The 12,667-nt window shown below is 43.3% G+C and overlaps 1 protein-coding gene across 5 annotated transcripts in view; it reads left to right on the plus strand.

Annotated features, from left to right (window-relative positions):
• The first annotated feature begins 6,465 nt into the window (after positions 1-6,465).
• The window catches only part of LOC115258752 (neurogenic protein mastermind), a 564,992-nt gene continuing 558,790 nt past the window's right edge, over positions 6,466-12,667 (plus strand). For 3 of the 5 annotated variants that reach the window (XM_062850838.1, XM_062850840.1, XM_062850841.1), the window contains exon 1: positions 6,467-7,985. The gene's annotated coding sequence lies outside the window, so the exon portion shown is untranslated. Of the gene's footprint in view, positions 7,986-12,667 lie in introns of all 5 variants that reach the window. The other 2 variants (XM_062850837.1, XM_062850839.1) reach the window with 1 other exon arrangement.

Consider the following 12,667-nt stretch of genomic DNA (forward strand, 5'->3'; position numbering starts at 1 on the left):
GCTCTCCAACGTCGGTCACGCCCAACACTCGCCAGATCACGCTCCACCTGGTCCGCCCATCGTGCTCTCTGCGCTCCACGCCTTCTTGTACCAACCGGATGGTTAGCAAACACCAACTTTGCAGGGTTGTTGTCCGGCATTCTTGCAACATGCCCTGCCCATCGTATCCTTCCGGCTTTGGCCACTTTCTGGATGCTGGGTTCGCCGTAAAGTGCAGCGAGCTCGTGGTTCATCCTTCCCCGCCACACACCGTCCTCCTGCACGCCGCCGAAGATCGTCCTTAGCACCCGTCGCTCGAAAACTCCGAGTGCTTGCTGGTCCTCCTCGAGCATCGTCCATGTCTCGTGTCCGTAGAGAACCACCGGTCTTATTAACGTCTTGTACATGGTACATTTGGTGCAGGGGTGAATCTTTTTTGACCGCAGTTTCTTCTGGAGCCCATAGTAGGCACGACTTCCACTGATGATGCGCCTTCGTATTTCACGGCTCACGTTATTGTCAGCCGTTAGCAAGGAACCGAGGTAGACGAATTCTTCTACCACCTCGAAAGTATCCCCGTCTATCGTAACATTGCTGCCAAGGCTTATCCTGTCTCGCTCAGTCCCACCTACCAGCATGTACTTTGTCTTAGCCGCATTCACCACCAGTCCGACCTTTGCTGCTTCACGTTTCAGGCGGGTGTACTGTTCTGCCACCGCTCCAAATGTTCTAGCAATAATATCCATGTCATCCGCAAAACAGACAAACTGGCTGGATTTCGTGAAGATCGTACCCCGGCTTTTGAGCCCGGCTCGTCGCATAACACCTTCCAGGGCGATGTTGAATAGTAGGCAGGAAAGTCCATCACCTTGTCGTAGTCCCCGTCGATATTCAAATGAACTGGATAGTTCACCCGAAATCCGATCGATACTGTCGTATGCCGCTTTGAAGTCGATGAACAGGTGATGCGTTGGGACCTGGTATTCACGGCATTTCTGGAGGATTTGCCGTACGGTGAAGATCTGGTCCGTTGTCGTACGGCCGTCGATGAAACCGGCTTGGTAACTTCCCACGAACTCATTTACTTTAGGTGAGAGACGACGGTAGATGATCTGGGATAGCACTTTGTAGGCGGCGTTTAAAATGGTGATCGCTCGAAAGTTCTCACACATTAACTTGTCGCCTTTCTTGTGGATGGGACAGATTATCCCTTCCTTCCACTCCTCCGGTAGCTGTTCGGTTTCCCAGATCTTGACTACTAACTGGTGCAGACAGGTGGCCAACTTTTCCGGGCCCATCTTGATGAGTTCTGCTGCGACACCGTCCTTACTAGCCGCTTTGTTGCTTTTGAGCTGGTGGATGGCATCCTTAACTTCCCTCAGCGTGGGAGTTGGTTCGTTCCCGTCCTCTGCTGCACCAACATAGTCATTTCCTCCGCTGCCTTGGTCCTCCGTGCCTACATTCTCTTCGCCATTCAGGTGCTCGTCGAAGTGCTGCTTCCACCTTTCGATCACCTCACGTTTGTCCGTCAGGAGGCTCCCATCCTTATCCCTGCAGATTTCGGCTTGCGGCACGTAGCCTTTGCGGGATGCGTTGAGCTTCTGATAGAACTTCCGTGTTTCCTGTGAACGGCACAGCAGTTCCATTTCCTCGCACTCCGCTTCTTCCAGGCAGCGCTTTTTCTCCCGGAAGAGACGGGTCTGCTGCTTCCGCTTCTGTCTGTATCGCTCCACATTCTGTCGGGTTCCATGCTGCAGCATTACCGTCCGCGCTGCATCCTTCTCCTCCAGAACCGCTCTGCACTCCTCGTCGAACCAATCGTTTCGTCGAATCCGTTCTACATACCCGATAGTGCTCTCGGCTGCGTTGTTGATGGCTGCTTTGACTGTACTCCAGCAGTCCTCTAGAGGGGCCACATCGAGCACACCCTCGTCCGGCAACGCTGCCTCGAGATTCTGCGCGTATGCGGTGGCGACATCCGGTTGCTTCAGTCGCTCTAGATCGTACCGGGGCGGCCGCCGGTACTGTACATTGTTAATTACGGAGAGTTTTGGGCGCAGTTTAACCATCACCAGGTAGTGATCAGAGTCGATATTAGCGCCACGATAGGTCCTGACGTCGATAATGTCGGAGAAGTGCCGTCCATCAATCAGAACGTGGTCGATTTGCGATTCCGTTTGTTGTGGTGATCTCCAGGTGTAACGATACGGGAGGCTGTGCTGGAAGAAGGTGCTACGAATGGCCATGTTTTTGGAGGCGGCGAAATCGATGAGGCGTAGGCCATTTTCGTTCGTCAGCTGGTGGGCGCTGAACTTTCCAATCGTCGGTCTGAATTCCTCCTCTTGGCCTACCTGAGCGTTTAGATCCCCTATGATGATCTGGACGTCGTGGTTTGGGCAGCGATCGTACTCGCGTTCGAGCTGCGCCAGTGTTTGGACGAAAAAGTGATCAGTGAACCACTCGGCAGTTTTTCTTCCCTTCTGTTGGTTCTGTTTCAATTACCAAGCGGTGTATGTTCCCTCGTTGAGTCGCATGGTTCACGAAGGAACACAAAGAAGATATTCCGATATAGACAAGCTGCGGCGATGAGCGGGCATCGCTAAGTGTAACACTTACCGATGATCTCTCATCGTTGGCTTGGGGCAACTGTGAATAATCGTTATTTTCATCAGTATTTAATGCGTTTTCGCTTTAAAAACGTGAACTGCTATTAAATTTAACTGTATTCATGACGTTGCAGGTTGTGTAGTTACAATAAAAAAATAATTATGGCAATAAAATATTCTTACCGAATGCATCGCTTTCATTAGCGCCATCGAGCATCTTCTCTCTTGATTGCGCACTCGTATCGAACCGGACAAGAGAATGAACATCATTTCGAGGAGCGTTCCCGAGCATGTTGGTTCACGAAATGTTACATTCGCGAATGTATCACTTGCTGAGCATGGACCATTCAGTGGTTCGCGATAAAAATCCACACACTGAGCTGCGCGTAAAATGCGTCCTTGTCATCATCAGTGCTTCCGGAGTGTGGGCTGTGCACGTTTATTATGCTGAAGTTGAAGAATCGCCCCCTGATCCTCAACCTGCACATTCTTTCGTCGATCCGCCACCAACCGATCACGCGCCTCTGCATGTCGCCCATCACTATAAAAGCTGTTCCCAGCTCACGTGTGTTGCCGCAACTCTGGTAGATGGTATGATTACCTCTAAACGTTCGCACCATAGATCTTGTCCAACACACCTTCTGCAGCGCTACGATTCCGAACCCGCGGTCCTTCAGTATATCGGCGAGTATGCGGGTGCTCCCGATGAAGTTGAGAGATCTTCAGTTCCACGTACCGAGCTTCCAATCGCAAGTCCCTTTTCGTCGCTGTGGTCGTCGCCATTGGTATCGGTTCGCACTCTTCTCTTGTTGATTTTCCGGTGCTAGTCTTTTTTACGGCTGGCTCGCAGGGCCTGACACCAACCCACTAACCCAGGGAGCTGGGCTTACCTTCCCGGAAGCTACGGGTTCTGCATTGGCATTTCCTCCAACTACAGTGCTAAATAGCTAGGCTCGAGCGCCAGTCTTCGCCGGGGGTGATGTTTATAATGGGCGCCCAGGAGATAATATTTTACCTGAGCTTCCACCCCCCACCAGTGAAGTTGCCTTTAGGGAATAGAAGCGCTCATCTAGCGAATTAGGAGTCGTGGGTTTGATTCCTACCGAAGCACGTGGATATCTCTTTGCAATTCAAGTTTCAATTTATTCAACAAAATGTGTTTCTGTTGTGTGGATGGATGTCAAATCATTTAAACGTTGTAATTTACACTTTGGATTTTTTTATTATCGTATATATGAACAAAAACCAAATTGAAAAAAAAAAAATCATGGTCGCAATTTAAAAAAAATACAAAATGATAATAGTTTTCCACAAAATTTCCAAAGTTCTCAATTTCTCAAATTCTAAAAAAAAATTGGAAGGAAAATATATAAGCTGTATTCTGTGATTTTTTCAGGATATGTTGTTTTTTTTTGTTTCTGAGTTATGACCAATTTTGTGGAAATTATCCAGATGTGTTGTATGAGCCGTTTTCTTTGAAAAATCATAACTTAAGAACAAAGCATCGTAGACCTAGACACAATGTTTTTTTTTGTGAAATCGTATGCAATTTGTTCAGCAATCCAGAAAAAAAAACACAAAATGGAAATTGTTTTCCACAATATTTTCCACTGTTGAAGAAAATTGGTAGGAAAAGTTGGAAAAATTCTTTAGGGAATCTCGTAAAATTCACAAAAAAAAAATAGAAGGGAATTACATAAGCAATATTCTGTGAAATTTTCAAGATGTATTTTTCGTTCCTGAGTAATTACCAAATTTGTGGAAAATGTCCAGATGTTGGTTGATTTCCGACCGTCTTGATAATTTATTTGCACAAAAATGATCATTACCCGTTATGTGTCCGACAAAATTTTTGCTTTTTTCTACACCGTGCTTTTTAAATGGGGACTGGGTACCCGGGTACCCTGTCGGCCACATAACGGTTACTAAGAAACGAAAAAAAAACACATCTTGAATATTGCACAAAATATAGCTTATGAAATTTTCCTCCAAATTTTTTTTTGGAATTTTTAAGGATTTTGTAAATAGTTTTTCCGACTTTTCCAACCAATTTTCCTCAACAGTGGAAAGTTTTGTGGAATACAATTTTTATTTAGAATTTTTTTTGATTGCTTATAAAATTTGCTTGTGATTTCACAAAACAACATTGTATCTACGATGCTTCGTTCTTAAGTAATGACTTTTCAAAGAAAACGGCTCATACAACACATCTGGATAATTCCATAAAATTGGTCATAACACAGAAACAAAAAAAAAAACAACATATCCTGAAAAAATCACAGAAAATAGATTATAATTTTTCCGGACTTCCTGAATAGTTTTTTACTCGATTTTTTCAACCGGTTTTCATCAATTGTGGAAAATTGTGAACTGAACCCTACGATAATGAAAAAATCCACAACAGTCAAAATATAATCAATAATGTTGTCATCTGGGGTCTTCTTAAGGAATCGCTAGTGCGTCTACCTGTCCAGACGCTTTTCATTCCATTAGGGGAGACTGAGGAGACTTGATCCCTGGGGAGACTTGTTCCCCCCATATTTACTCGGAATCAAAAACATTTTTCTTCTAGCATAATTTTTCCAAAACTACTGCTGGACAAACGACTATGTTTTGGCTACAAGTGATTTCGATTGTACATTGCATTATTTTTTAACGGCTGATGGTTTGTTTTCAATCCTTCAGAAATCTTTTAGACGATTCCGAAAAATCTCAATAACTTTGTGAAAGTTAAACCAAACCATGTCAAAATTTCACAGCACGTAGTTTAAATAGAATACTTCAAAACTTATTTATCCAAATAAGGCTGTTGTTAACATATTTTAATTAATTCAGCTTAGTATACACAATAGTGACATGGGGAGACTTGATCCCTCGAGGATTACACACACATTATACATGTGAAAAATAAAATTCTATTCGGAAGCCTCTATTTACTTGGAATTCTAGTATATTCAACGATAAAATGTGTCAGATAATTATAACTTTAGTACAAACCAAGAAAAGGGGGATCAAGTCTCCCCATTTTTGAAAATACGGCATATCCTTAAAAATTTAAGGAAATCTTACAATTTCAAACACTCCAAATTCGTCGAAAATACAAGAAAACTCGAAAAGAAAATGAATAAGAAGACTCTGGAATTATTTTCCCTTTAAATAAACCATGTGCTCAAAGGGGGATCAAGTGTCACCCATTTTTGAAAAATACATCATAAGACATGCCTCCATAAAAACACAGTTTTGAAAACTTTAACAATAATTTAAAGGCCTCCTGTTGTGTATTAACTTGCAATAGATTTTTACCTGCCATTTTGTACGGAAATCGGATCTAGTTTTGTGTTTTTTCTTAAAGTTTCAGGTAAATTAAGAAAAAGGGATCAAGTCTCCCCAGTCTCCCCTACTGACTTTCAATTAAGGATTCAATTAAGGGCTTTCAATCTGTTCAGGTCACACTTGAGAGTTCACATTTTCATAAGTTAAAGGTGTCCAAAAATATGCAAGCATAGCCAACAAGCTTGCCAACGAAGCTTTAACGTGTTGATGGACCACGCGATGCTACTAATAATTGTGATTCTTCTATTTTTACTGAATACTATCGCAGTCTGTTAATACTTTCGCCGAAATCCAATAAAGGCATCGAAAAGCCCCTCGCTTGCGGATTTTACCGAAGTTGCTCATCTTCATTTGCGGCGAAGCAAAATAGAGCTCAAATTCAGCCATATTTGTTTCTCACAACCTTCAAATCAATCACACAATCACAAGCTTGTTCTGATTAGCAGTAAAACCAGTGATGCAGGTACGCTCAGCGGCCGAACTGAGCCCCACGCAACTGAGTTCCTTCGCTCGCATACCGCTTTACCGCGCTCAGTTAGTAGCTCAGCCGAGCAGAATAACATCTCATTAAGCGATCCTGCGAGGAAGACCTCTTCTTGTATACTGTATCTATACTCTCCGTCTCGCAAAAGTGTATACGCGGTCCTATCTTTCTTCGGGGGTACTACTACTCCAAAAATATCGGAATACGCAATTTTCCTGCCTGGTGTCCGGACCTGGTGTTCTAGTGCGTTTTCGGCGGATTTGTTTCGAACTGTGCCGATTGTTTCGGGAATGTGCGAAGATTGGAACTTGTTACGTCGTCTGTCTGTCGTGGCCGCGCCGTAGTTTTCGTTCGCGTAGTCGTCGCCGTAGATTCGTCTGTCTACCGGAGAGTTAGGGAAGGTCCAGTCCGGAAAGATTGGTTCCCCTTTTCGGTGTCCCGGTGGCCTTCGGTTGACTTGTGCATTGGTCGTGGATTCTGTGGGGAAAGTGATTTGTTGGACCCAAAATAAGTGCGGAAATTGTCTTTTTTTCTCGTGTGTAGACAGCGAGTGTTTTCGGGGTTTGAGGAGGAAAATAAGTCTTAGGGAAAAAAGAAGAAGGCGAATGGTCTAGTGGTGGGTAATGAGCAGTGGGGTGGAAGCAGATTTTCTCTTGTGTTGGGTTCGGTGTGGGAAAAGTAATTTTTGTACTAAGCGGTTTTCCTGATTTGGTGTGAGTGTATGTATGGATCGTGCGGAAAAATTCAATTGATTTTTCATAGTTTTTTTTTTTTTGGTTTGTGGTGGCGTATGTGAAAATATTTTGGATTTCACGGCGCCCAGACTTGTAGCGGCGAAGAGTGTGTGTGCGAGTATGCGTGGGATCCAATGTTTGTGTTGCAATGCATCGAAGCATTGTTGCCAACGAGATGGTAGCATTCCAGAAGATTCCTGTTTGGCAACACTGCAAAAGAACATAATATTTTGATGTTGATATTATGCAGTTTGTTTGCATTTCAAAATTGATAGTAAATAATATATGTTTATATTCTTAACGCTTCCATGTTTGGCAACACTGCTTTAAGAAAATATTTTGTATTCTAATTTGAATAGATAATCGCCTTAATGTTGGTTAAACAACACCAACAAAAACAAAACTACCGAAAACAGAAAGACTCCCACTTGGTGTCACCAACAGTGTGCTGATATTTTCAACCTTGACAAACTTTTCTTCGACTGTGCAAAAAGGAGAAAAAATCGGAAAGACCGATCCTACTAAACCATTGATGTGAATCGCAAAGCGGAAAAAAGTGTTACCCGTGTCAGAGTTTGGTTTTGTTTTCTGTTCTGTGACAAGTGTGTGTTTACCTTCGATGCTTTCGATAGCAAGAATCCAGTTGGAAGGCTCTATCATGTGTCATAAAAGTGCAGAATAATCAGTGTACGAGAAGATTCGAAAATAAAAGCTTGGTGAAAGGAAAATTGGGTTGCTGATTTGATTTTATTTGTGGTTCCGAATGTAAGGCTTAGTCTGTTTCATAAACAAGCGAGTGAGGATTTCTCCAACTTTTCCTGTGGAATAGCATGCAAATAAACCGCAAAGGTGAGATACAGTTTGAGATTCCATTTGCCTGAGTTATCACTCAAAACACATAACACGCAGTACGAAATGAATGTAATTTGGTCAATGTTATGTTTTTTTTTTGTTTTCTGCAATTCCTTTTGTGAACCTTTTGAATACCAATACATTCGAATGCGAATGTTGTCAACAATCTGTCTGAGTAGCGGTATGCCGAATGGAAAACAAAGCTTGTTATTCGCTGGTGGACGGAAGTGTTGCCAGCTAAAATCAGTAACCTTTAAAGAAGTTCCCATTAATCCGCCCTTTAATATACGTTGTATAGTCTTAATGATACTGAAACATGTCAGTAATTGCAAATGGTTATGCAAAAGGAAATGGTTAAATGACTTGTTAATATCATGTCGATTGAAAATTCTAACTTAAGAATTTTGTTGCGGATGGGGCATTATAGTTAGGTAGTGTTAGCAAGGCTCGTATTTTCGGCTATGTTTATCGTCCAATTCAGTTAAAGTGAAGAGGCGTTTGTTGAGCTTTGCGATTCCCAGATAGCTAACAACATTGATCCAGATGACTTAACCCAAGTAACCAAAAGTTCAGATAAAAGGGTAGGGTAAAAGGGTATAATACGCCCCATCGGGGCAAAACGCCCCCCTTTATTTTGTAGCGATTCAAGCGCTTTTTGCATGCGAGATCGATTGGGAATCTTAAATATTGATGACTAATTGCCATCAAGCTGATCCGTTAGTTGATTGGTATAGAAAAGCAATAAAAATATCAAAAAGTCTGAAATCGAGGCTTTTGGCGTAATATTTTACCTCTTGCAAGCTGGCTTTATTGTAAATGAAGCCAGTTCTGTTCGCTTATGTTATTTTGCAACTTTTATGCAGTTAAACACTTGTTAAAAGGCCCTCCTAGGATAAGCATGTGGTAGAATTATCCCGTGATACAGTTTTATCACGGGGCTGGACGTTTTTCTTTTGATGGGGCGTATTGCCCCGTTTGTTTTGATAAGGTAAATTTTGGAACGTTTTCGGAAAACGTTTCAAAGCTTCCATAGCCGCCCCTCCAGAGGTAAAGTTCTCATGCAACACTTTACTGACTTCAGAAACAACGATTTGCAGTGGACAATAGATGGAATAAGGCGCCAATTTTAGATATATTGCCATTTCTGCTTAGGGGGGGGCATATTAAACCTGTTTACCCTACTTTATAAGCTAAGCAGCTTGTTCGAGGTTGCTCATTAGCCTTCTAAGCAGCTTCATTTTTAAGTAATTTTGGAACTTGAAAGTTCACATAAGCACGCTGGATAGCCTGCTAAGCAGCTTCTGACAGAACTTTGACAAAATTCATGCAGAAACAAAAATGTGCAGAATCACAACCCTGCTGGTGGGTTTGTGATTCACGTCTGGAAATCGCTTCGGATAATTATATTTTTACACATGTCGCTGCTATGTAGATTTGAACTGGATCCTCCTGCGTGATAACCTGTCGACTTACCGCAGCGCTGCTGAAGACACTTGACAAAGTCAAGCTAACTTCACTACTGTACAAATGTGCAAAACTTGCTGTTGACAGAAAATCGATTCAAGTCAGATTTTACCTGCTGCCCACTCAATCGCAGCTGTAGTGCTATGGTAGAGCGTTGGGTTCTCACGCAGCGACTATCGGTTCGAATCCGATGGGCGGCAATTTTTTTTTTCGCTCAAGCCTAGTATTCATTGATTTGATAAATTCATATTTGTCTTTTATTCGTGTATGCTTAAACAGTTGTTTTCTGTAAAATAATAGTTATTTATGTAACGAGTTGCAAAAAGTTGATTTTTTCAGCACGAGTCGTACATTTATCCAACGAGCCTTGCCGAGTTGGATAAATACGAAGAGTGCTGAAAAAATCGAGTTTTTCAACGAGTTCCATACAAAATTTTATGCAATGATTTTTTCATAATGCAACCCATTTGAGTTGCATAATGTTTATAATGCACAGTTGCATAATGTTTATAATATATACAACTAGTTTTCATAATGCAACTCATTTCAGTTGCATAATGAGCCAGTTCGGAAAAAATAGGCCATTATGATACCAAAATGAGTGTTTCGGCCAGGATGTCTAGCCCCACGTTGTGTAATTTTAATTGCCCCGAGCGGCGGAGAAGAAACAACGCTTGACTACGATTTAACTATTTATTCGCACCACCGTGTGGCAGTGCTCCACACGGCGGTGATATGACGATACACACTATAGGTACAGATTGTGCAGTCGTCTTTTATAGGCGACTGCTAGTACGGATGGAACATACAAACGTTACAGAGATAGGTACAAAATACAAAGAATGAATAGCAGCTGTGCGCTGCTCTGCTGTATGCATGGAGCCCGACGCAATATCAGGCTGCCGCGGTGACAATGAGTTGGCTGTTGAATGGGCTGCTTCTGCACACTGCGTTGTGCGGTAGAAGAGCCTACGATGACGCCGGCCGACGACGTTGGAGCGAGATCCAACAATGAGTTATATAAAATGAAAATTATAATACTGAATTGCATAAATAAATTTAATCTTCATTGAAACACAATGCTACTGAACTGAACTTCTATGAACTTGAAAGTTCCGACAAACTTCCGAGTAGCATCTTAAGCAGCCTTAAAGTTCCGCGAAGTTCAGATAAAGTTCTGAATGGAACTTTCCGGCTGCTTAATAGGCTAACAATGAGCCTTGCCGGAACTTGTGACCAAAGTTCCAGCAAGGCTCATCGTTAGCCTCTTAAGCAGCCAGAAAGTTTCATTTGGAACTTTATTTGAACTTCGCGGAATTTGAAAAAGCATTTTGGTTACTTGGGAAAAGGGTGATAACAACTAAAAACCCGAAAACCACACATTGGATCATAATTCATACCTTCTTATCGCAAAGCAGTCGTGTCTACGGGAATGTTTGAAGCAGAGAGAATCAATTTCGTCTGGACAAAGATTTAAATCGAGTGACCTGCATGTGAGTGAGAACTGCTGGAGTCCTCACAGAGGTTATGTGAACAGATTCCGGTCATGTTCCGATTTTGCGATGTGACACTTTAACTCATCTGTTTTCAACCGGAATGTGAGTGGTTACTGTTTGAGAGTTCACACAGATTATATGGCCAGGTTCCGACCAGAGATCATGTGGCCAGGCGTTCCGACAGGTTTCGTTTGTGTTTCAATGAGCTTATGAGGGTTCCAAAAATCAATCGATAGTTAAGAGAGTCTCGCGAATCCTTTAACCCTTTGGAACCAGATAATTTTGCCACTGCTGCCGCATTCTCGTTGATCTCGAATATGTAATGTGCGATTTTATCGCCGGGGTCATATTGATACCTCCGCTTCCGACTCCAAAGGGTTAAAGGGCTTCATGTGGGTTTCAGGAGCGCGTTTCAAGAGGTTCCAGGGTTTCATTAACGTTTTAAGGACGTTTCGAGAGGTTTCCGAGGCGTTTGATAGCATTTTAAGGGCGCTTCAAGGGATATTCAGGGACGTCAGAGTGGAGTTTCAGGAATGTTCCAAGGGCGTTTTAACCTTTTGGAGCCGATTTGTTTCGCCGCTGTCGACGCAACCTCGCTGGTGTCGAACACGTTTGTTATGCTTGGTTTCATCGCCGGGGTCATATATGACCCCTCCGGCTCCAAAGGGTTAATGGGATTATGGAGGTTTCATAGGATTTACGGCATATCAGGGGTGTTTGAAAGAGTTTCAAATGTGTTTCTGGGGGGTATCGAGAGTTTTTTAGGTCGTTCCATGGGTTTTAGGGCCGTTGGAATACCCATGGAATCTCCTGAAACTCACTGAGACCAGCAGGTACATCCTGAAATCGCTTTGAACTCCGTTGAACCGTCTTTGAGATCACCTAGACCACATGAGATTCCTGAGCCCCCTGAAACTCCCTGCAGGCGACTATTTCAGGCTTAAGAAAAGCCGAAACGCATATCGTGTAGAACGCTGTTTAATTCGATCTATCATCGAGAATAGCCAATGCAATCAAATTAGTGCATGGTTCCCAATGATTATTTGAGATCAGTAACCCCCTGAGATCCCCTGAAACGCTCCTGAGACCTCCAGGTTCACCCTAGAACGTCTTGGGACTTCCCAGAAATATCTTTGGCACCCCCTGGAACGCCACTGAAACTTCTTGAAGCTCGCATGAGAACGCCTGGTACCCCCAAGCACCCCTCGAAACGCCCTTGAGACCCTCTGTAACGCACCTGAGACTCACTGGAGCCCCACTCTTTTAAACACTTCTACTGGTACCCCCCGGGGACTTCCTTGAAACGCCCCCAAGTTCTCCTGGTACCTGGAACCCCTAAAACCCCTTGCACCCTTGCAGCCCTCTGGAATCCCCTGAGATTCACTGAATAGCCCCAGAGACCCTTTGAAGTCCCTGGGAACTAGAGATGACCCTGAAACCCTCTTAAACAATCCTGAGACATCCTGGGAAATACTTGGAGCCCCCTGAAACACCCCAGCAACTTCCTTTCGCTCTCCTTTTAAGCGCCCCCTGCCAGCCGTAGCCATACTTACCGTCATTATTACATTTTTCTCATACATAATATTGGTTTTGAATAGCCCAGTGCTTCCCAAAGTGTGCGCCGCGGCGCCCTGGTGCGCCGCGAACCATTCCCAGGTGCGCCGCAGGATTTTTGCTTTTGTGACGAAACAAAAAAAAAACAAACTCTTTAATTGTATT

Source organism: Aedes albopictus, chromosome 2, assembly GCF_035046485.1.
Source record: "Aedes albopictus strain Foshan chromosome 2, AalbF5, whole genome shotgun sequence".
NCBI lineage: Eukaryota > Metazoa > Arthropoda > Insecta > Diptera > Culicidae > Aedes > Aedes albopictus.